The sequence below is a fragment of the Wyeomyia smithii genome, chromosome 1, assembly GCF_029784165.1.
Source record: "Wyeomyia smithii strain HCP4-BCI-WySm-NY-G18 chromosome 1, ASM2978416v1, whole genome shotgun sequence".
Lineage (NCBI taxonomy): Eukaryota > Metazoa > Arthropoda > Insecta > Diptera > Culicidae > Wyeomyia > Wyeomyia smithii.
The window spans coordinates 148,061,522-148,087,563 of NC_073694.1; the positions used below are offsets into that span (position 1 = coordinate 148,061,522).

Below are 26,042 nucleotides of genomic sequence, written 5' to 3' on the forward strand. Positions count from 1 at the left end.
AGTTAAAATCCAAGGCAGCGAGGAGGACGCAGTTGAACATCCAGCGGCTATCAACTGAAGGAGTGGCTACAGAGTACTCGCAGAAGGTTGATGAACGGATTGAGGAAAGAGTTTAAGGGAACCTGAATGATCAGTGGAGGCACATCCCCAGTCCGATCAGCACTACAGCGCGAGAAGTGTTGGGTACAACTGCGGCAGCTGCGCCCAATGAGTGGTTTGACGCTGAGTGCCAGCGAGTGACGGAGAAAAAGAACCGCGCCAGGGGTCACATGTTGGCCACGGCTGTGACTCGTCAGAGCATGGGTAGATATCGAGATGCAAGAGCCGCTGAAAAGAGACTCCATCGCCGGAAGAAACGACAGCATTGGGAGCGTATTCTGGCGGAGGCGGAAGGTTGCCTCTCCAGGCACGATGCGAGGAGCTTCTACAAGAAGGTCAACGGAATCAGGAATCGAAACGTGTCAGCCCCTGTCATGTGCAACGATAGGGAGGGGAACCTGATAACCGATAAAACAGAGGTGGCCAGGCGTTGGAAGGAACACTTCAGTGTGCTGTTGAACGGTGAGGGAAACAGTGGAGTCGAAAGGAGCAGGATGACTATTGAGAATGATGGTCAAGCTGTGGATCCACCATCCATGGACGAGGTGAAGAAAGCAGTGAAAGAGCTGAGAAACTGCAAGGCAGCCGGAAAGGACGGCATTCCCGCCGAACTCTTCAAAGTCGGGAGCGAACAGATTTATCGTGCCATCCATCGGATCATGCTGAGAGTGTGGTCTGATGAAGAATTTCCCTCGGACTGGTTGGAGGGTCTCATATGTCCGATCTACAAAAAAGGTCATCGCCTGGACTGTAGCAATTATCGGGGCATAACTCTTCTCAATACCGTGTACAGAATTCTCTCCCGCATCCTGTTCCACAGACTGAGGCCGTTGCAGGAGACCTTTGTTGGCGAGTACCAATGCGGTTTTCGAGGGGGACGCTCCACGACGGACCAAATGTTTACTTTGCGACAAATCCTCGATAAATTTCGATAATTCAACCTGCAGATGCACCATCTGTTCATAGACTTCAGGGCAGCGTACGATTCAGTTAAGAGAAATGAGTTATGGCAGATTATGATCGAACATGGCTTCCCAACAAAGCTGATTAGGCTGATACGTGCCACCCTTGAAGGTTCTACATCAAGCGTCAGGATAGCCGGTGAGATATCGGACTCGTTCGTGACGTTAGATGGTTTGAAGCAGGGTGACGGGCTGTCAAACTTATTGTTCAATATCGCATTGGAAGGTGCTATACGGAGGGCTGGTGTGCAGAGAAGAGGCACCATCATTACGAAGTCGCACATGCCTCTCGGTTTTGCGGACGATATCGACATCATTGTTATCAACCGTAGAGCTGTGGAAGAGGCCTTCGGACCTCTCAGGAGGTAAGCTGCGAGATTAGGGCTTGTCATAAACTCTGCCAAAACGAAATACATGATGGTTGGCAGAGTGCGTGGTAGTCCGTCGGAGGTTGGTGCTGCGGTGGTGCTAGGTGGGGAAACATTTGAAGTAGTCGACGAATTTTTTTACCTGGGAACATTAGTGACATGTGACAACAAGGTTAGCCGTGAGATAAAGAGGCGGATAGCAGCCGCAAACAGGGCCTTTTACGGATTACGTAACCAGCTAAGGTCCCGCAGTCTGCAAATCCGTACTAAACTTGCACTCTATAAAACACGGATTCTTCCGGTGGCTCTCTACGGCCATGAATCATGGACGCTGAAAGAAGCTGATCGGCGAGCTCTTGGTGTTTTTGAGCGTAGGATTTTGCGTTCAATCCTTGGTGGCAAACTAGAAAATGGTGTTTGGCGCAGACGCATGAACCATGAAGTGTACCAGGCATACAAATCGGCGGATATAGTCAAACGGATAAAACACGGCAGGCTTCAGTGGGCTGGGCATGTAGCGAGAATGCCGGATGAGCGTCAAGCGAAGGCTATATTTAGCAGGAACCCCGATAGAGGTCTTCGACTTCGGGGTAGACCCCGCACTCGTTGGATGTGTGCTGTCGACGAGGATGCACGCGAAATAGGTGTTAGGGGCGATTGGAGGATAGCAGCCCAAGACCGAGGGACATGGCGACGTATTCTGGATTCGGCACTGGATCGATAATCGGTCTGTCGCCTTTAAAGTAAAGTAAAGTAATTTCCGGACTACTTCGTGATTAGGGCGAATCTTACAATGACAACAAAACTCAAAAAAAGGCCAACAAAGTTTTCAATCACTGATTCAAATCCTAAATAACTATTGAACAATATGTTTGTCATCCAAATATTCTAATAAAAGCAAAATTACTCTAGCTTTGTAGATGGTAAACCTAAAATTTGAATTTCAGTCGCTTTACATGGTATATTCAAGAATTGATTGTTTCGCCCTTTACTATGCGCCTTTTTCGATCTGCTCGACAGTATCGCCCTGTACTTTGCGCCTTACTCTGAACTGCTCGACAGTGTAGCCCTTTACTATGCGCCTTATTTCGATTTGCTCGACAGTATCGCCCTTTACTATGCGCCTTGTTTTCATCTGCTCGACAGTATCGCCCTTTACTATGCACCGTATTTACGTTATTGTATCGTAGTACGCCCTCTGCTTTTGATGTTTATTTTGTTGGCAACTTTGATTTCGCCCATTCATCAAGATGAAGTCACGTTTCGCCTTTCACTAACGTAAACAGCAAAAAGGGCTTATTCTTCATTCTATTTCATTTTGATATAAAGTAGTTTCCGCCCTTAACAAACATCGAACATTTCAATAGTTATAAAAGAGATACATTATTTTCTCGAAGTTTGAAGGTAGATAGTAGTTCACTTCATACGTTTTCGGTATAATCTCATTTTGTTTACAGTTTGTTAGATTCGCCCTTATCACGAAGTATTCCGGATTTGCACAAGTTGATAGCGGAGGGATCACTCTACCCGCATAATCAATAACCGTAAAACGTGCTTAACAACTAGTTCGGGATATAGTCCCGACTGTATGGGGTATCGTTGAACCATAAGGATTATCATCCGTTTATGGTTATTGATTATGCGGGTAGCGTTCTGAAACCACGCTTGGGAGAGTTATTGTCCATGTAGAGAAAAATAGGAAGCAACGAGTCGCTCGTCTGACACGGATTTTCCAGCGAATTTCGTAGTATTTCAATATAATGTAGTCTTTGATTCAATATAAAATGTCCCAATATATGCAACACTAATATTTTTTAATAGTTTCGATTGCTTTTTAGTCGTAAAAATATATGAATTTACAAATAGAACATTTAAATTGCATTGTACTGTACGTGAAGTTGATCATGCTCACAAAACATTGAAGACAAATTAAATATTTGCAGCATTTTTAAGAAGCACCTCTTCCATAACCAAGGTAACACAACATGAGTGACGTACCATGGTTGTAGAATAATGACATCGCTAGAAGTCTTCGCGTCATTGGACTCACCAGCGCATTGCAGAGTAGTGCTACAGCGACAATACTAAAGCTGAACCGCTACCAAAATGAAATGACGCTTCGATAGGACCTTTTGAAATGTTTATCTAGAAATATGTGCAAAACACGAAACGAATAGTACCCATCTTCATGTCAATTTCACTCAACGCAGTCATTCCGTGCAGGAAGCCAATTTTGAGTAGTTGTCGATTAATTCAATAGTAGGTATATCGCACTAGATGTAATAATCCGTCAAAAATACCCAACATTGAGTTCAATTTTTTAAACTATGTCTTGGGTAAATTTCACTCAATGTTTTGGGTAAAATTCACTCAATTTCATTCAAATAAAAACCAAAATGTTAGAGATGATAATTATAACATTGTTTATTAAAGAATCAACGATACGATTTACATGAACAGAAACATTTCACCGATTTAGTCTTCCTTTCTTCTCCCCATGTATGACATGTCTACGCAGGTTTATTAAATACTCCAGCATACCTTCATAGCTAGGGATACCATCCGTCCTGATTTAGCAGGACATGTCCTGATTTAGAGATCCTAATTAAGAGTCCTGATTTATTTTTCATATTCTGGCATTTGTCCTGATTTTCTTGAAATAGTCAATTTCGTAGCGTAACTTCTACGATTTCGGAACACAACGCTCACTGCGAACGAATTTTATATTCTGTTGAATCTCAGTCAAGTGACGAAAGAAATCTTCTAGGTGTTTAAATCGTTAAACATCTAGTAATTGTAAAGTAACGAGGCAGTCCCGCGTTTCAACAAAATGTCCTATTTAGAAATACGTCCTGCGGAAAGTGTCACACGCCTTTAAAATGCCCCGCGTTTTCAACAAAATAGAACCACCCGATGTCATATTTTACACTGCGACAGTAATACTACAACCATTCTACTCATTTATTTCCCCCTTTACATCAAGAACAGTTAAATAAAAGAAGCGTAGATCAAATGGAAGGCAAAGCATAGGTACAAACATTACGCTGTCGAAACTTGACCTTTCTGTTTATTTGACATATGTGTACTTTGCGGCCAACTATAAGAATACAAAACGATTGCGGGACTAGCGCTCCGATTTTATCACAACAATCTCTCTAAGGGTGGGTTTTGAAGCTATGACAACTGGCTTCTTAGCCCAGCATCGTACCTTGAGACAAGCTAGGAGGTCTTAGGCCTAGATCAAATTTGTGCCGAAAAAAAGGGTGTCCTGATTTCTTCCTCCGACTAGATGGTATCCCTATTCATAGCGGATCCCGAAACCTGAAATTCCACCATTGCGACCTTTCCCATAATCTTAAGACGATATTTGTGAATGCACAACCAATAGAGTGTCACTCATTCCAAGTGACAGTGAGGCTTTGGCCTATCGCACAATCTTTGTTGGCCTAAATCCTCAATCAATGTGCGAATCCTCCATATTTTTTAAAGGAATTTTTAATTCCTGCTAAAATATCGCGTTTAAATCGATAAACGATGTGAAAATCTAAAACGAAAACAAATTAGCAAATAGCCTTAATCGCAACCTTGTAAATCCTACTTTTTAGTTTTCGGCAGATAATCCTCCTGATAGGCGCTTTAAATGGCACGACTCTTGGTGGTGTTCACCCCGTACGTTGGAATAACGGATCCCTAATATATTCCGATTGATTGGTTCGCTATCAGCGCCATTTGCGCATACTTCTCCGGAACTAGTCTCCGGAAGTAGTCTCCCAGCGTACGCCGGCACTATTTATTCACTTTCCGCAACTGTTCGGGAGTATGGTCTGTTCGCTGCTTAACCAATGCAACCAAATCACTGGAGATAGGGGATTAACAGAAACGAAAACTTTTGAACTTGTCGTTAAACTTCTTTTTACTGACGGCTATTATTTCTTAAAAACAGATGCTCGTTAACCGTTCGTCACACACAAACTTCAAAAAAACTCTGTCACTTTCAAGAAAGCAACTTGTTGGTCCAAGTTTCACCTAGGTTATGAATTTTCTCAACCAGTTTGATTTTTCATCCAATATTGGGTTCAAACTACTCAACGTTGGCTTTTTATCAAAACACCACTATTGAGTAAAAGCATCATTAAAATCTTTTAAGTTAAATCGACTCAGCCTTCGCATTGCAAAATACCCAACACGTAAGTTGTATAAGGTTTACATCATTCAAGGTAGTTTTTACCCTCCAGTTGGGTAGATTTTGTTTTCCGTGAAAGGATTGAAGACAAGTACACTGAAATTAAATCGCACGCTAATCCCAGAGTCTATGTGTATATAGAGTCGCGCAAAGAGAAAATCAATTGTTTCGGCAACACAGTTTTTGTGCCGTTTGTTGCCAAGAACTAGATTGTTTTTCACCATCCATAAGCGAATATCATTTTTTGAAATTCTTCACAAGGTACAGTTTGTAACAGGGGGTCACCCTGTACACACTTAAATTTGCCCGGCGAAACCCTTGTTATTTAGCCGGGGGTAGCCAATCACACTGCTAACCCTATCCGGCGAGCGAACATAAGCAGCAGCACTCAACTCACGGGCCAACGGAACAACCTTCGTTGGTCTTATCGAAGCGGAACAGTCTTCGCTCCTACGGGACACAAACTGTAAAAATCAAACAGTTAAAACGCGCACTTTTAAAACGAAAACAAACGACGCGTGTCACTCGTACCGTGATCGAGGCTAGACTAACTATCCCGCGATGGCTGCCGACCACAACAAACCCGCCGAGACTTAATTCAGCACCACTTTTTCGCAGCTAGAGGAAAATACCGGCCTATCTATCCCTAACAATTATTCTACAAACATGACATAAAAATTAGCGAACCTATCTAACGCGACAATATCGTTCACAAACGGAAAAACGAACGAATTTAAACGAAAATAAACAAACTTATGTGAACGATATTCAGCGCAAGTGGTGACAGTTGTCATGTTGGGTACACGCTGCTGCGGGGGTGTTTAAATGAGGGTAATTTTTACTCATACACTCTCCTGCGGTAGTATCAAAATTAGGTAAATTTCCACTCGATGCTGAAATTGCAACCGCACCGGTTACAATCTCGCCCACACCGAGTGGAAAAAAAATGACAACAGTTTTTTTTACTAACCTAATACCTAACACCGATAACAATAATAAACGGGGAATGAATAAGTTAATGAACAAATAAATAAATAAATTAATAAACAAATAAATAAACAAATAAATAAATAAATATGTACAAAATCTGCTATCCCTATCATTCCTTCCGTAATTTACAAGTAAACAATTCCAAAAACTAATCGACCGGAGTTCCGAATCGTTGAAATTGTTTGGTCTTGATGTGAAGTGCTAATTCTGAAAGCATTCGCAAAGCGAGAAGCAGTCAGCTATCATCTGACCCAATCAAGACCTGAACTTGAAATCCAATTCTAATCCATTCTTCAAGACAACTCATCTTCCCAAAATGCTGCAAGTCCCAGTACTAATTTTGTACGGTTCCGACTTGCAGGGGAACGGTTGTCGGTTTTTTTATCGACTGTCCAACGTTCGTGTTCTTACAGTGCCAACACTCGATACCTGAGCTAGAGTTAACTTCCGAACCACTCATTCTATTCTCTCTTTCGTACATACCCTTTCATTCCAATCGCCATTTGCAATTCGACTCACATTTTGAATTAACTCTAGAACATTGCTTCTCATTCAACCACACCAACTTTTATTCGTTCGCTCATGCATATCCAATCACACATTCACACACTCCGTCTGGCACCCCTCCCATGTCATCGTCAACATTCTGGACCAAATGTCTTTCTGTCCCTGCTCATCTCAAAAGCATCTCCCATACTGAGACGTTTGAGAGGGACCAAAGAATGTCTCTCGCATAATGCGGTAAATAATAAAAATACTCCCTAAGGAATTCAATTTTATCACCTTGGTGGTTAAAATCTGAAACCCCAGTATTATGCAAGACTCCGAATACACAACATTCGGTTCCGATGACACACATTCATACATATCCACATTCGGCCGCACCGTACATACATTACATTGCCTTACCACAAACGATCAGTTTCTAATCCGAATCCATCTTATCGTTTCTGGCAGCACGGCATCGTTTGGAGACGTCAACCGGCGATGAAGTCATTCCTATGCGGAATGATCAATGAATATTTTATGTAAACAAACCGGAATGGAAACTCGCCGTTCACATTCCAGTTTTCGCGATTTTTCAGGTTTTCGCGACGGTTTTCTCGCGGCGAAAATACGTTGCGCGTGCGTGTTTATCCCCATAGAAGAGGGGAAAAGTGTTTTGTGCGATGAAGAAACGCCCAAACAAGACAAAAATTTGTAAAAAGTCCCCGCTGAAGAGGGTGAAAACTAAGTCAATGGCACCGAACAAGGCGAAGTGATGTGTTTTCGGTTGTTTGCCTTCTGTTTCCAAGTGCCAGTGAGTGGGTGTTTTTCCAAAAGGCGCGGAATTCTATTCCGCAAAAAATTAAACTTTACACCGTCACGACTGATTATGGAACAGAAAGCAAAACTTCAACGGAACGATTTATTACTCCGCCACTAGTGCGGAGCACGCAAAACGTTAACGAAAGTAATGAAGAACCTTCTAACAGCAGTGTAAGTCTCCCTTTTTACTATTCACTAGAAGAAGGTAGAGCAACGCATAAATGGACCGACAGTCCAAATGTAATCCGGCGGTCGCCTTTGAAATATTTCCAAATGAACAATCCGTTCAAATGCAGGCCGCCGGTTCAAAATTGTACTAGTTTAGGCTGGTTTGAGAAGATTAGCTGGCCAAACACCAAGATTTTTCCCGGTAGGATCAACCAACTCGTAAGACGAAGACCCCTTTTTGGCGAGAACTTTCGCCGGTAAGTATTGTGGTCCAATTTTGGCGTTATAAGGCTCGAGAGCGTTCGACAACTTCATGTTTCGTCGGTAAACAATTTGACCGACTGCGAATGGGTTCGCAAATTTGCGATGTCGCCCGTTGTATTGCTGTCGAGCACCCTCTGAGGCCTTACTAAGATTTTTAACCACAATACCCCGGATTGTCTCTAATTGGTCCTGTCTTGATTTCAGATCACCCTCCCCGGAAATCCCCTGATGCCATTTCGCAACCATGGACGACGAAATGAGGACTAAACCCGGTAGAAGAATGAACCGTAGTATTTAGGATGCGCTCCACATCAGAAATGCGGGCATCCCAGTTGCGCTGGTCCGTGCGGGCGTACGCGCGAATTGCCGTATTTATAGAACAATTCGTTCGTTCTACCGGGTTAGCCTGCGAATGTTATCTCGAATTCAGCCAATGTGTAACATTTGTTTCTTTTAGGGATCGGCTGAATTCTCTGGAGATGAACGTCGAACCATTATCGCTCAACAGGATTTCCGGACTTCCATAGCGGTTGAACCATTGTTCGCGAAGGGTCGCACAAAGTGAGGCGCTGCAAATTTTGCGAACGGGGGTCAACATTACGTACTTGCTGAAGACGTCGAGGACGACTAGCAAGTGTTGATTGCCCCGTTTGCTTCGAGGAAGTGGGCCTATATAGTCCACCGAAATCATCTGCCACGGTGCACCGGTCGTGCGTGACTGACCCATTTCCGGTTGGACTGAGGTAAATGGTGCTTTTATCTCTTTGCAGGTCCCACATTGGCGAATATATTCGCGAACTTCTGGTCCCATACGAGGCCAAAAATAGCGTTTTTGAACCTCGTGAATCGTTTCATCGTAACCCACATGAAGCAATTTATCGTGGGTACGTTGCACGATTTCTTCTCGACACTCGGGAGTTGGGACCAATTTCCAACTAAACCGAGAGTCGAATGGTACACTTTTCGAGGCCACGTATTTGAAAGGTTTACCATCTTCGACTTTAAAGTCAGGGTAATCATCAGAATTATCTGAAACTTTAGACTTCATGAAACAATACCAGTCTGAAGTGGACATTGCCGAAATGGCTGCTACAGCCCAGGATAAGGCATCCGGAACGACATTGTCCTTACCTTTCCGGTACTCAATGGACATGTCGTAGAGTTGTAGTTCCAAACTCCACCGACTCAGGCGCGAACTGGTCTTCCAATTGGTCTTCAGTATCCAGGTAATGGCTGATGAATCAGTGACAAGTCGAAAATGATAACCTTCCAAGTAACCTCGGAAGTGTTCAACCGCCATAATCATCGCCAGACCTCCCTTTTCGGTAGCGTGGTAATTCCGTTGGGGAGTGGTTAGCTTATGTGAAAAATAAGCTACCACTTTTTCCCCCTCTGGATGTTGTTGCACCAGAACAGCCGCGACAGCAGTGTCACTGGCATCTGTCTGCAGAATAAATTCCTTTGAAAAATCTAGCGGGACAAGCACTGGAGGAGTGACTAAAAGTTCCTTTACCTTCAGAAACGCGAGTTCTGCTTCGGAGTTCCAGCCAATATTCTTGGCCTTTGTTTTCAAGAGGTCGGTCAAAGGTGCGGTTACCTCACTAAACCGATCAATGAAACGCCGGTAGTAACCACACATTCCAAGGAATCGGCGCAGTTTAGTAACCGTCACCGGCCGCTCGTTACCGAGTATCGGCTGAATTTTGTCAGGATTGACCTTTAAACCTTCCTGATTCAACAAATAGCCAAGAAATTTTAACTCTGGAACCCCAAAACGGGATTTAGCCAGGTTTATCGTCAGATTGGCTTTGGATAGACATTTGGCCACCTCTTTGAGTAATTGTAGGTGATGCTCGAACGTTTCGCTTACCACGATGATATCATCGAGGTAAACGAAGACGTACGGTTCCAGTTTTCCTCGTCCTAACACCTGTTCCATCAGACGTGCCAAAGTGGCAGGGCTGTTAACGAGACCGAAGGGTAGACGAGTAAATTGGAACATACCCCTGCAGGGCACACTGAAAGCAGTAAACTTACGACTGCCCTTAGCCAACGGAACCTGGAGAAAAGCCTCCTTTAAGTCTATTGTAGACAGGTCCTTGGCTTTAGGCAGGCTTCCTAAAATGCGCCCGGGAGCAGAGGGGCAGAGGGTATGCATCACGTACTGTACGCTTATTGAGAGGCCGGGCATCTAGATAAAGCCGAATAGAGTCGTCTGGTTTGGTCACAGCGACAATATTCAAAGACCAATCGGAATCTGACTCTTCAATAATACCCATAGAACGCCAACGGTCGACTCCTTCCCAGACTTTAGACAGTTTTCTTGGGGTCATTTTATAAGGATATCGGCAAACAGGCGCGGCACTTTGGAATTCTTCCTTAATTACGATCCTGTGCTCTGTTAGCGAGGTCGTATTCAATTTTCCGGGCACTACCGCCTGAAAACAGGTCGTAACCTGTTCGATATAGGCCATCTGTTCCGGAGTAAGTATAGACTCCCAAGGAACAATTTGGAAGCCTTTATGAAAGCAAATGTGGAATAAGAGCAGTGTAGATGCAACCGGTGCTGAATAAACAACGCGTTGAATTATTTGTTGTACAAACGTTGCCGCATTCTTTGTTCATATATTAATCCAATAGTGGAACTCCAGCTTAACAGAAGTTGTTCAAACGTTTGCAAGAGATTATTGGCAACACTAATAAATATGTGCTGCGTTAAAGCGCTTTGAAGGTCTCCGCTCATCAGTGGCGTTCTCGCCTAATAAGAGCGATTTGAATATTTCAAACGGCTACTTGGCGACTGTTATTCTGCACGTGTTGTTCAAATGCTGCATATATGCATTTGAAGTTTTTCAAGGAACGATTCTTTAGCTCTTATAGACGCGAACATTAGATTACCGGTTTTATGCAACATCCTTCTAATCGCTTCGTATAGTTAGTTTAACGCAGTATAAACGTTATTTCCAAACCACTAAAAGATTCGGCAACTTATTTTCTTTCAAAGTCGTTAGTGTTCCCCCTAAAGTTTTTTTTTATTCCAAAAAATTAAAAAAAAAATGACGATGTTATAGCCATATCATGAAAGCCAATTCATGAATCAACTCCAGCAAGCCATTTCGGGAACAAATTTCCCATGGGGCTTTTCTAGAGTAATCATTCAGTAAACAAAACAAGGACCATATTGGAGGTATATCACCAAAAACGCCCGAAACTATGAAAACAGATTGTCGAAGTAATTTCATAAACTATGAACCAATAAGTGTGAGATTCCTTTCAAAAAATCATAGAACTCCTTTGTTTCGGAATATACCCACGGGAAACCCGGACGCTGAATCTTTTAGTGCTAAAACTATTTAAATCGGATAAAAATTGCAAACGTTACAAGAATTTTAATTTCTGGGTACACGGGTACTCCACTGGTCACGTTAGGAGTAAAAAAGTCCCTCATGCTAGCCCCCCCTGCTGCTGTTTAAAAACTAATATCCAGAGTTGCCTTTCAACGAGTTCTGAGATGTCACTAATTTCTATCACTATAGATTAAGGTGAAAAAAATGAAATATTGTTTTTTGAAACCTGAAAAGGCACCCGGATTCTCCGTCAAGCACACAACTTAAATAAATAAATTGAGCAAACGGTTAGTCAACCGAGTTTGTTACGATTAGGTACTTTAAAATCAGGTTATCAGGTTGGTTACAAGGTGGATTATTTCAAATCAAAGCATAATCAGTAAAAACCAATTAAAGAAACATAAATTTGTGTGCATCTAAGAGCAAGCCCACCAGTGACTAAATTGAAGTTTCTAAAGCTAGTTAGGCAACTCCCACCATAACGCGGCAACCGCACCGGGCGTTGCTATGTTGGTTTGGGAAATAACAATCCTCACCTCGGGTAGTAGCGAGTTATTAAATTTGGCAACGCGATAGCAACGAGCCAAATCGTTGCTATTTGATGAAATGTCAAACTGTTGTTTTTTTGTGCTCGATAGTGAATGTTCGTAATAATATTACGAAAATGATGAGTGTTTCGAATGCGGACTCAATTGGTCGGCTTCGGAAGACGAAGCGTTTTGCCTCGCTTGTTAAACACGTCGTAGGACGCAAGTGTCGGCGTGAACCACTACTCAATTTTATTTCCGATTGACCTGAAATTTTGGACAGGGTGTTTTTCCGGGCAGGTGAACATTTTGTATAGGTTTTTTATTGAGATGACCATTTTGGTTGGCATTTTGGTCTGCAACCTACACGATGCGGAAAGCTCAAATTCTCACAAATCTGCTCGGGAGTATTACCAACTATTTTCTCGTTTCGTTCGGTCGTTTTATAAAAAACCATTTTCTCCTTTAACGCTGTTTCAATCTTCAAAAATAACCTAAGATGCGTTCGAAAGCGGCGTTGGAAATGGTCATCGGTATAGACCGGTGTTTCCGATAAAAACATTGTTAAAACGCTGGATGGCACCTTCCTCCGCATGGCAGTCAATATTTGGCTATTTACTAGGCTGAGAGCCGCCCCGAATCTTTCCAAAAACCATTTTCTTAATCGCGTATAAGGAAATTTGTTCTGCGAAATCATTTACTCCATCACTAGAATCAACCAAATACTCGAAAACAATTTACGCGTTCTATATTTAAGTTTTTTTTTTGGCGGCAAATTTCAAATATTAATAGCAAACTGTGGGAACCGAGACAGCATGAAATACAGAATACAACTAATGACAGTTCGCCAGCTTTCAGTAGAATAGTCATTTAAGCCAACGTTGCGGGACGTGCCCAGTTTTACGGAATTACTTTAAATAAACATATAAGGATGAAAAAATCCATGTACGCACAAGTAAACAAAACCTGCAAAAGAATTATGTTATCGATAACTTGGGAAAACGGAAACAAAGTTAAAACAAAGTTTCGTGAAATGGAGGGAACATTTTATGAAGTAGACAGAACGTAGCTCATTCCGGAAACGATTGACTGACGGATAAGTTGGTTATTACTAAATCCGAAAAAGATATGCGAAATACATCACAAACAAACATTTTGCCAACGCTGGCTAGTGACGGTCTCCAGAAATTGGCAACTGCCGGTGTGAAAAAGAAAAAGTGGAATTGGTAATCTCCATTAGCAACGACCGATGCGAAAATCGGTTGCTATCCAAAATAGCAACGGCCAGCGTTGTGAAAATAGCAACTCAAATGGCAACTCACCGGTGCGCTTGCTCTAACAGCGTTTTCATGCCTTTGCTGTTAGCCCCATACCCAGTTAAATATTCACTACAATAAATTCCATCAGAATCGTCTTTCTCGTTCAGCTTGGTTCCGGTGTTCCGTAACCGGTTGCATCATTGCATTGAATAAAGCTTGAATCTATAACACGAAAGATATCGAATTTAAATTTTTCTTTTGCAATAATACTGAGTACTAAGCGCCCTATTGAAAAAAACGAGACTGATTAAACATTAATTGATGTGCGATGAAAAAGTGTCTTTTATTTAAAAAAAAAACATTCCATTTTCGTACATTCACTAGAAATACATGGTGTTGAATCTTTTTCTTATGTCCTAAATACAGATTAACCGATTACAGATTAAGCTTGCTTTTGAATAAACAATATATATAACTTAAAACTATGCAGACAGTAGCCTAATACACAATCTCTTACACCTTTCTTTTTCGGTGTTGTCGTTTTGTTGTAGCTACATTGTTCCATCCTCTCCTCCCGCATCATCAGTAATCAATCCTCCAGCAACTAAAAAAACAGATAGTTTAATCATAAAATATATTTTCAAACAGTAAATTGAAAGTATACAGGCATAGTGCGATAAATATATGAGTTTCTTATGTCGTCTAATTACTAGAAACCCTAAGCTTTGTTTGAAGAATAAACTTTTGGTTTACAAACAAATTTTCGCTTCGAACGCTTCGAAGGATTCAGAATTAAATTCTGAAAAAGATTTTAAAGCGTCATCATTGGTTTGGTACACTCGAATTACGGACTTACTGGTATCGAAATGATAGAAGCTATGTCAAATAAAACTATTCCCAACATTTGATAAAAATCGCTGCAATCCCCAAATGCTACAATAAGCTTTCTTCATAGTCAATTAGTAAGCAACTAAATTAGTTGTAAGATTAGTTCTCTTTACTCGACAAGTAGGTTTAAATCCATACGAATAACAAGCCCTAATCGCCAAAGCAAATAAATGCTAACAATTATAATTTCACATCAAAATAGTGTTGATTGATTAGCCACGCAAAATAAATAATTAATAATTTACTATAAAATACTTGAGTTACAAATGAACCTTCGTGAGCAATAATAAAAGTGTTGAAAAAGAGATATTGTTAACACTCTTATTATTGCTGACCAAGTATCCCTTTTACGAACTAATCGATGCAATACTCTTGTATAAGTGAACATTATATATTCAACTGATTCGACCAAATTGCGTTCGATCAAAAATACGATACGAAGCGTTCAAAACAAAAATATATGTACATTTATACAACACAACATTATGATTGTATTCATTAGTTTCTCACCTACTCATCGCGGTCAAATGCACCATCTGCTTTTGGTGTGAATTTCATTGACGTTCCTAAAAATGGAAATGTAAAATTATTCAAATAGGATACAACATAATGTAGTATCTACTTACCGTTATTTTCTAGCAAATGATATAAGCCAAATTCGTAAATTGAGGTAGTTGCCTTTCCTGACAATTCATTGCTGCGGAACCACAGTGACTGCTAGCTTCAGCGGCTTGTACCACGCAGAAGTAATTTCCTTTAATTGAAAAATGTTAACCATAGTTAATTTCTTGATTTTACTTCATATTTATAATTACCTTACTCGTGAACACTCAATCAAAACGATCAAAACAGATAAACAGAGACAAGCAACACAATAACACTGGAGTGGAGACTAAACTAATAAAACTGAAGGAAAACTGAAATTTGACATTTTAGCTATTATACCTTTATGCCAAACACTGTCGAATGCCTTTTCTATATCTAGAAGCGCAGCTCCAGTCGAATAGCCTTCAGATTTATTAGTTCGAATCATATTTGTTACTCTAAGTTACTGATGAGTAGTGGAATACCCATGGCGAAAACCAAACTGCTCATTTGCAAAAATTGAGTTCTAATTAATATGTGTTATCATTCTATTGAGAATTATTCTTTCAAAAAGTTTGCTAATAGAGGAAAGTAAACTAATTGGTCGATAACTTGATGCCTCAGCTGGATTCTTTTCGGGTTTTAAAATTGGAGTGACTTTGGCAATTTTCCATTTCGTAGGAAAATGTGCTAGTGCAAAGCATCTGTTAAAAATTTTTACCAACAAATTTAAAGAGTTTTCGGGAAGTCTTTTCATAAGGATATAGAAAATCCCATCATATCCTGGTGCTTTCATGTTTTTGATTTTTTTGAGAATAGTTCGCACCTCATTCAAGTTTGTTTCCAATACCTCTTCAGAAAGAAATTCTTGGGTGGTGATCTGATCATACTTTTGGTTTACTTCATTTTCAATAGGACTTACTACGTTCAAATTGGAGTTATGAACGCTCTCAAACTGCTGAGCAAGTTTTTGAGATTTTTGTTCATTTGTTAGAAAAATGCAGTCACCATCTTTAAGGACTGGAATGGGCTTCGAAGGTTTCATAAGAACTTTCGAAAGTTTCCAGAAAGGTTTTGAATAAGGTTTTAGTTGTTCAACTTCTCTCATGAAATGCTCATTTCGCAAGAGAGTGAATCTATGTTTAATTTCCTTTTGTAATTCTTGAAAAAATAATTTTCAAAGCAGGATCACGAGATCTTTGGTATTAACGTCTCCGTATGTTCTTCAAACGTATAAGAAGTTGAAGTAGTTGAAGTGAATTCCGGGCATTGAGTATTAAGCTGCTAAAATTATCTAATGCTCTGTCAATGTCAGCACTATTTTGTAAAATAATATCATCATTCAAATTTTCTTCGATCGTAGAACGATATCTATCCCAATTAGTCTTGTGATAACACAGATCTAGTGGGATTTAAAATAGTTTCATGGGAAATAGAAAATGTTATGGGAAGATGATCAGAATCAAAGTCAGCATGAGTTAATAAATCACTGCATGAATGACTTTGATTTGTTAGTACCAAATCAATTGTAGATGGATTCCTAATAGAAGAATAACATGTACACACTTAAAAAATTTCGCCGAATCTCGGCATTGTTTGTGCCGAGATTTGGACAGCCGAGTGCTCGGCAACCATCTCGGCTGAATCTCTTTTGCCGAGAATCTCGGAAAACCAATATTTGACAGATGTCTTTTTTTGCCGAGAATCGCGGTACACAGTTGACTGTGCTCTCGGCAAATCCAGCCGAGAAGCGGCAAACCAGTCTAACGACCTTTCGGTTATATAAACTGAATGTTCGGCACAGTAAAGAGCCGTTTTTTCAGTGGAATCCAATCGCAGAAAATAGTTTTGCTGTGAATCAGGTAGTTTTCTTTCAAAAATAAATTATAAGCTCGATGAGTTTTAGTAAGTAAAGAAATTTATTCATACTAAATCTTGAATACTTATCTTTATCTTGCTCGCCAGTAGGGCATTGAGCTAAACATCTAATCTAAAATCACGTCTAATGCCTATCCCTAAAACAAATAAAAAATTGTATCCACACGATTTGAAACTACACTTTTTAAGTTCCAGCCACTTCCCCCAAACTGTACTACATTTTTTTCTGCTACCGGATTGTAAACACTTGTAATTGCACAAATTTCAGCCAAACTTGTATCCGATTCCTGTTTGCTCATCCGTAACACGCATAAATATGCACTAAGAAAAATGGCGGCAACTCGTTCATGAGAATGACAGCTGTATTGCCGAAACACGGCAACGAGTAAAATTTGTGCCGAGATACCAGTAATGTTTTTGCTGACCTCGGCATCAACAATGTTTAACGATAAATTCGGCAACAAATAGAGACGACATTCGTCAAGCTTAGTTTTTTGGACGAAGTCTCGGCAAAATGATCTGACAACTGTCGGCAAGTTTCGCAAATCTCCCTTGAAATAATTTTTTTGCTCACCAGTGCATTGAAAAGGCAAATACACTGCGGCTATAAATAAAATGCCAATACTTGTTTCAATTCCAATTCCCAAACTCTCGATAACTTTGGTTTCAAGATGGGGTAAAACACGATGTTTTATTCGACGGTGGAGAACTATTGCAACTCCACCACCGGCAACATCAATTCTATCAAACCTATGAACCATGTAATTTGGGTTCTTTTTTAGTTTAATATTTGGCTTTAAAAGCGTTTCAGTCACAACTGCAATATGCACATCGTGGACTGTTAAAAAATTGAAAAATTCATCCTCTCGCTTTTATAGAGCGAGCATTCCAATTTAGAAAATTTACAGCATTATTTAAAATCATTGCTGAATTTCAATTTTATAACAATATTAGTTGTAAATTTTATACCTTCTTGAACAGCCTCGTACATCGAGTTACCGTTCAACAAAACGGACATTAGCTGCAACATGGATTGTTGTAGGTATTCAATCTTTTCTGGAGTTGGACTACCTAAATCAATATTGGCTGACTTTTCAGCACTAAACACGAATGGTTTGTTACTGTTTGAATTTGAAATATTACCTGTAAGGACACTGGCATATGAACAGCCTGGTGTTGCCTGAACAGGATTTTTTGTCTGAAATTTGTTATCTGAATTTAAGTTATTACCTACAGACACACCTGCTAATGAAAGTGCTGGTGATGCCTGAACAGTATTGAAAGTCTTTTGTATACCCACATTGACAACAGGTTGCTTAGAATTCCTACGTTGTCTGGAAGCAATAATTTTTGACCTTACAGGACAATTAAAGAAATTAGATTTGTGATTTCCCCCACAATTTACACATTTGAAACTATTAGTGGTCTCTTTCACGGGGCAGATATCTTTCGTGTGACCAGTGTCACCACAAATCATACATTTTGCTGCCATATGGCAGTTTCGAGTTCCATGACCATAGGCTTGACACTTTATTCGCACGTTAAATAAAACACGTGCTTTTTCCAAACGTTTCAAATTATTTACTTTGGTACGATCAAAATGTACTAAGTAATTTTCCTGGTGTATTCCAGTTTGATTAATTTTGGCATTTGCCCTTTGTTTCATCAAAATTACTTGGTTGGGAGCAAAACCAAGTGATTTTGACAAACATTCTTTAATTTCCTCAATAGTTTGGTCATTTGAAAGACCTTTCAAAACAGCCTTAAACGGTCTCTCGTTTTTGGCATCAAAAGAATATAATTTATACATCTTTTCAGTCAAATACTGTAAAAGATGTTTATGGCCATCAAGAGATTCGGCCAAAATACGAATTTCGCCTTGGCGGCCAATTTGAAAATTAACTTTCACATTCGACAGAAACGATGAAAGCTCTGATCGAAATGCTTTAAAATTTGCTACATATACCACAATAGGTGGAACTTTAACCTTCTTCATAACGGCTTTATGCTCAGCATGAGAAGTTTGAATTTCTTGATCCCCAACGGAAGAAAGAATATCATACCTGTTAGTCGAAATTTCAGTGTCACTTGGAGGAGATGCCTCACGTTTCCTTGAAGCCGCATCAAAGCGACCTTTTTTATTTTTCCAGGCATAACTGGAAAACTTTACTACACTTTCACTTCACTATAGAATTTATTTAGAAATATCTCAAACCAAATTTACTCACTAAACACTCGTTAACGTTAAAAACAAATTTATTACTTTGCGTTTCAACAGGTAGTTTTTCAAGAAGATTGCCTGTTGAAAACGAAAAACAAAATTTCAATATCTCTCGGTAGTCTAAGACTTAGCCTCGAGCTGTTGGTAAAATGCGACCGTACTGTAGGACAGTTCAAGTCGATCTGTTTAATAGATGTTTAATAAGTATTTTGTTCGACAGGTCGTACACATGCCGAACAGTAGCCTAATAAATGTTTTTCGGTGCAGCTGTTCAACGCTGGTTTAACAAGTGTTGAATGAAATATTCTGCTGTTGTTGTTTAAAACCCTCTTCGCCGTTCCTAAACAACTGTGTGTCGGATAATTTCTCCAAATTTAACTGAACAACCATTGAACAGAAGTTTTTTATTTTTCATTTCGGTTGTTGTTCAACTGTAGCCTAATAAAAGTGATGGAGTAAACGTTTAGGCAACAATAATTGTTCCTTGGGCTCACTCGGAGCATCAATCTCTACTTCTTCGTCCCGTTCCGAACCTGAGTTCAACAGAGCACAAGTTTGCAACTCGGGTGTTATTCCAAAGGCGCGCCAAAAGTCCATACCGAGTATTGAAGAAACTGTTAATTGCTCCACTACAAGAGTGAAAATAACCTTTGTCTTGTTTTGGAAAGTGTACGGAAGATATATTTGTACAAGGATCGGTAAGGTCTGTCCATTTGCTGAACGAAGTTCAACTGGTCTTTCCAAACCTTTCAATGGACTTTTGGAAAACTTTCGGTACAACTTTTCGGTGATAATGGTGGCATTACTACCACTGCCGAGCAAAGCCTTGAAGGAATGGCCATATACTGCGACAAAAACGAAAGGACGATTATCGGACGGATCATCGAGGATGATGGTTTCAACAAACAACGGATCACGATAATCCTCATCATGAGCTGGTCGAAAACTGTTGTAAATTTGGAGGTCTAATTTTAGGCTTTCTATGGGGCGCACATCCTTACACAACTGCGACTTTAGTTGGTACGAATCCCGTTTTTTAAGCAGTAGGGACAGCGGGAGACATCGAAACCCTTGAATCCACACAAAATACAGAAGACTCGTCTTGGATTTCTGCACGCCTCATGCTCGTGTCCAGTACTACCGCAGTTGTAATAGACTCCGTGACTAGGAGGTCGATGCTGTTCCACCAGATAGTCAAGACAAATCACCGGCTTTTGTTTGGATTCCGGTTTCGAATTTCTTTCGACAAGATTCTTTTCCGTCTGAACACCTGGCTTTTTCTTCGTGTTTTCAGACGGCGTTTTGGAAGCGAAATTATCCTTTTGGGAGTTTTTGCTCCAAAATGTTTTGGTTTCAACGTGGCTGTTATTCGAACCACCTCCCTTTCTGTTGGGTTGGTCCTTTTTCGAGGTGTTAACTGGTGGATTTACCGAATAAGCAGCGACTTCCTTTTGAGAACCGAACACTTTTCGACAAATCGGTGTTTTGTACGCATCAATCGATTTACCTAAAGTCATCAATTCTGCAAGCGTACTCACTGGCTTTGAAATTAAAACTTGCTTATAGTCCGGCCTGAGGTTTCGCTTGAGCACGTCGAGTTTTTCGCTCGGTGTCATGGGAACCATAGCACGAAATATTTTTTCCATTTCCTGGAAATAATCCAGGAAACACTCGTTTCGCATCTGCAGGCGCTGGGAAACCTTTGATTTGAGAGTGGCGTCAGTTTCCGGATGAACGAAATTTGCCTTAAGCTCACAAACCAAATGGTTCCAGTTGTAAAGCCTGTTCTGCGATCTCATAGCCCGATACCAAGTAAGAGCATTGTCAGTGAGTAGGTGCATTGCAGAATTGAACAGCTCCTCCTCTGAAATTTACTCGCACTGAGCATAATTTTCAACGGAGTCCAGAAATTCATTCAGTCCTAGCCCGTCATCTGTCCCAGCGTATTTCTCGATTTTCCAATCGGAAACACGCTGTGGTCGACGATTGTAATGGTAGCCCGAGCAGGATGGTATTTCATTACCCGTATGATTGGGCAAAGAAAAACGTCCACCTGTCGGACTTGACCTTCCATTCACATGGTGTTTTGGGGCCTGGGACTGAATGACTGGTAAAGCTGGTTTCGTGTTCTCAATCGGAAGTGACGGACATCGATCTTTCAGAAAGTCCAGGAGTGGCTTTTCCACCACGGTTTGGTTCAATGTGGGCGCCAGTGGTGGATCATGTACTTCCGGTTCTACTGGCTCGTCGATTTCATCCGTCTCACGTCTTTCGTCCAAATCGGTCCGCAGATCAATCTCGGGAACACCAGCTGGTTCAGAATGTACCAGCGCCCGAAGTTCACTAACGGATTCACGAAGTGAGACAACTTCTTGAACCGTCTTTCGCAAAACTGAAGCAATAGTGCTCAGTGAAGCAATCCCGCCCATTAGCGTCTGAGTAGCTTCCAAAAGGCTATCAGACCTCTCAGCCGCTAGAGCTTTATCTCGTTGGGATTGCTGACGTAGAGTCGAATCTTGTCCCTTAACTCGCTCAAGACAGACTGAACATCTTCTCCTACGAGCGGACCAGATCCTATACTTTGCGGGGAAATGGGTGCCGTTTGTGTTGGTTGCACGATTGTGCCCAGCATATCTCCCAAACCTGCTCCACCTTCCCCAGTATTTTCAATTGGAGGAAGCACTGCCGACAAATCAAAATGTTCTTGATATGTAGCAGCAACTTCCGCCAACAAACCCAAAATTTCCTGGTTGACCTCCCCTGCTGTGTATTTGTGGATTATCTGGAGTCTAGACCCCAGATGGAGTAACCTTGTTCGGTAAACCTCCTTGTTTGGGCATCTATAACGTAGATCTTCCTTAATGGAGCTCAACTTCCCAAGGCAAATCTCCATTTCTTCAGCAGCATCCCCATGAAACACGCGCAAGCGTTCCACCGGAGATGACCGTTCTTCGGCCAACAATCCCCGTAAACGACGCTGCCGCTGCCGAATCCGAATCAGCCGAGATGACAACATTCCGCGAGCTCAACTCAAAATCTAGCTCATCAAAATGCAAATGGTCAACCCGCATCAACCAATAAGCTCTGTTGAGCTCTTCAACCATCATTGCCATTTTCTCAATGTTCTTGGAAAAGAACTCAAAAGCACACAGCATGCAGTATTGAAGCGGTATGAAACTTTGTATTATTTTTTCGCCCACTAACGATTCCCTTATATTTCAGGAATTTGAGCTGAATTAAAAAAAAATGTTTCGAATCGGATTAAAATTTTAGGGTTGGCAACCACCTTGACTGGGAAAGACTCAAGCTTTCTACAACTCGGCAGTTCCACCAAAACCAACGCAAAATCACCGATTCAGATAACAAAAATAAATAAATGTAATAATAAATATTTGATATGAATAGTATAAATAACAATAAAAAATTATTAAACAATACGACCGCGAACAATATTTCCGAAGAAACCTCACCACTTGCGTAACAAAAATTCTAGCGAAAATCCGATTTTGGTAGAGGTACCCCACACTCAAAAAAAAAATATTTTTCTTAAGAAAAATATATTTTTTAGTGCGGTTTTTTGCGCTGTGCGCCAATTGTAACAGGGGGTCACCCTGTACACACTTAAATTTGCCCGGCGAAACCCTTGTTATTTAGCCGGGGGTAGCCAATCACACTGCTAACTCTATCCGGCGAGCGAACATAAACAGCAGCACTCAACTCACGGGCCAACGGAACAACCTTCGTTGGTCTTATCGAAGCGGAACAATCTTCGCTCCTACGGGACACAAACTGTAAAAATCAAACAGTTAAAACTATCCCGCGATGGCTGCCGACCACAACAAACCCGCCGAGACTTAATTCAGCACCACTTTTTCGCAGCTAGAGGAAAATACCGGCCTATCTATCCCTAACAATTATTCTACAAACATGATATAAAAATTATCAAACCTATCTAACGCGACAATATCGTTCACAAACGGAAAAACGAACGAATTTAAACGAAAATAAACAAACTTATGTGAACGATATTCAGCGCAAGTGGTGACAGTTGTCATGTTGGGTACACGCTGCTGCGGGGGTGTTTAAATGAGGGTAATTTTTACTCATACACTCTCTCGCGGTAGTACCAAAATTAGGTGAATTTCCATTCGATGCTGAAATTGCAACCGCACCGGTTACAAGTTTTGAAAGGTTACACCGGTGATGCTTTGTTAAATTTAACTGAACCAGTGTACAGGTTTAATGTTGAATTTAAAATGTGTAGTAAAACTTCGGAAAAACACACATTCTTATCACGCTCAATCATTGCGACTTTTACGCCAAATTGGACTACCCCGAAATACACGATTATCATAGTCGAATCTCGCACACGATTTCGCAGTTTGGGTGATGGGTATCGATACTAGCGTTATCGAAACGCTTGACAGAAATATTTTATTATATAGACAAAAAAAATCTCTATCATGACTGCTACCTTGGTAGGTTAATAAAAAATCACTCCAGCAATGGTCAGTGCCGGATACCTATATATATATTAATAAAGTATACTTGAAACCGTGAGGTCTGGCATCGATACAATGACAATCGAGAAAGTATCGATACTCAGTAACACCCAATCAATCATGTGACACTTAGTTTTGTTTTGATATTCAACCTAATTTTCAACTAAAGCTGCTCAAAAATATATACTTAATGTAGCAAATTAAAAACAAAACAAACAATGAACCCAGAAAAACTGCCACTGCGCTACTGAGGTGTCAATTTGATAGAGCGAAATAAGAAATTGGGCAATGAATGATTATCACAGAAGTCCAAATAGTCATGCAAGGGGCAATACAACACTTTTCATCCACACCTAACATTATCACCTTGTTTATTTACATTGCTCGATTGGTACCCTCGTTTCACACTGATTTGGTTCCTTAGGTTTCATCTTTGCGCGACTCTATATTATAAACATAGACTCTGGCTAATCCCTAATGCTCTTTACATACACTAAAAATAAATCGCATGCTAATCCCTAATGCTCTTCACATATGAATGTCAATAAACGGGCCTAATCATTCTATTATGTCGACCCACATCGATTTTTATTGGAATCCACGGTATATTAACGTGTATTGGCTTTTGACGTGTGTAAGCATTGAAATCTGAGTGTGAAATGATTGATTTTGGTATGTATGACATGGTAAACCAAAGTGTAAGACACTTGATTCTGTGCAGTGAAATGGAACGCGAGTGTATTCCACGTAGATATGAAATGTTTCATCTATTAGCACAGAAGTAAGTGGAATCCACTTGGCAGTAACGTGTCGATTTTTTACAGTGTAAGAATGTCAATAAACGAACCTAATCATTCTATTATGTCGACCCATATCGATTTTTATTGGAATCCACGGTATTTTAACGTGTTTTGGCATTTGATGTGTGTAAGCATTGAAACCTGAGTGTAAAATGATTGATTTTGCCATGCATGACATGACAAACCGATGTGTAAGACCCTTGATTTTGTGCAGTGAACTGAAACGCAAGTGTATTCCACGTAGATAAGAAATGTTTCATCTATTAGCACGAAAATAAGTGAAATCCACTTGGCAGTAACGTGTCGATTTTTTACAGTGTATGTATTGTGAGGTTCACTTAAACCATAGACTAAAGAGACATAGATATCCAAGTTGGGCTTCGCTGCATATAATCTCAAGGCAACACTCTGAACTTGCCATCTGTAGGCCGTTGGGTGAACTAAAGCATATCCACTCGGAAAAATATCATGGTATTCCTTATCATTTCAGTAGTGAGCTTGACCAGATTCTCACACCCAGAAAAATATCATGTTACTTTCAATCAGATTTGTACGGCGGTTTTCAATCGACTTTACAATATAATCTAGATTATTTGGTTCTCAATTGACTATTAAAATTGGTACAAACAACAAATGAGTTATGCTAATGATGACTAGAGCAAGATACCTGACTTCAGACATTTTGCTTGCAACACCTTTATAACGGTGCCACCTGATGACCTTAAAACTGTGATTATTAGCAAAATCGATTTATCATGCTCAATCCGCTAGATGAAAACAAAAACAAGATGGCAATATCGTATAAGGATATTGAAAATTAGATGATAGGACCATACAATGATATTGAAAAACATGCTTCACCTTTCACCACCTTGTCGTAATCACCAAATTAACAGTATACAAATTAGTTCAATTTTCGTTCACGCGTAGCGAAACTCGTGTCCGCTGCATACTGCAAGAGTAACGTATTGTGTACTAGTCATCTTTGGTTATGCTTAAAAACATATTGTTGAAACGACTATGAACGATTAGTCATACTATCATCAAAATAAATAATTTATATCATGGTCATCTCACACATTGACATTTATTTTAGTCCTGTTGTAATAAATTATTGTTATTATCTAGACCATATAGATTAGTCTGTTAAAAACACCGCACAAATCTGACCAAGCCTAAAAAGATAGCAATTACCTTAATATTTTTCTGTGTGTGCTCATTAAATGTAGTTCACCCAACCACCATCATACTCGAAGGGGCGCCACATTTTTGTTGCCCGTATTGTTGGTTGAGTTGGATATCTATGTTTCAATAATCTAAGCTTAAACTTATACGCCGCACTATACACTATAAAAAATAGATGAAACATTTCATATCTAAGTGGAATACACTTGCGTTTCACTTCACAGCACAAAATCAAGTGTCTTACACTTCGGTTTGCCATGTCATGCATACCAAAATCAATTTTTTTACACTCAGATTTCAATGGTAGAACGTGTCAAATGCCAAAACACGTTAAAATACCGTGAATTTCATTCAAAAACAATATGGGTCGACCTGTTAAAACGATTTGGTTGGTTTAGTGGTATTCATGTGTAAAGAGCATTAGGTATGAGCATGTAATTTTTTTTTCAGTGTAGACCTTTTTACGTACAAATGTGTTAGTGCCACTAGTTGGGGAAAATATTTATAA

The 26,042-nt window shown here is 40.3% G+C and overlaps 2 long non-coding RNA genes across 2 annotated transcripts; one reads left to right on the forward strand and one right to left on the reverse strand.

The window, feature by feature from the left end:
* The first annotated feature begins 7,645 nt into the window (after positions 1-7,645).
* Positions 7,646-14,660, forward strand: LOC129718004 (uncharacterized). The gene is made up of 3 exons (XR_008726787.1): positions 7,646-8,335; positions 8,547-8,742; positions 8,800-14,660. It is a non-coding gene; the product is annotated as an uncharacterized LOC129718004 (long non-coding RNA).
* LOC129718003 (uncharacterized) lies at positions 13,806-15,313 on the reverse strand. Its single transcript, XR_008726786.1, has 4 exons — positions 15,179-15,313; positions 14,990-15,117; positions 14,874-14,929; positions 13,806-14,079 (listed from the first exon to the last, which is right to left on the reverse strand). It is a non-coding gene; the product is annotated as an uncharacterized LOC129718003 (long non-coding RNA).
* Positions 15,314-26,042: the final 10,729 nt, after the last annotated feature.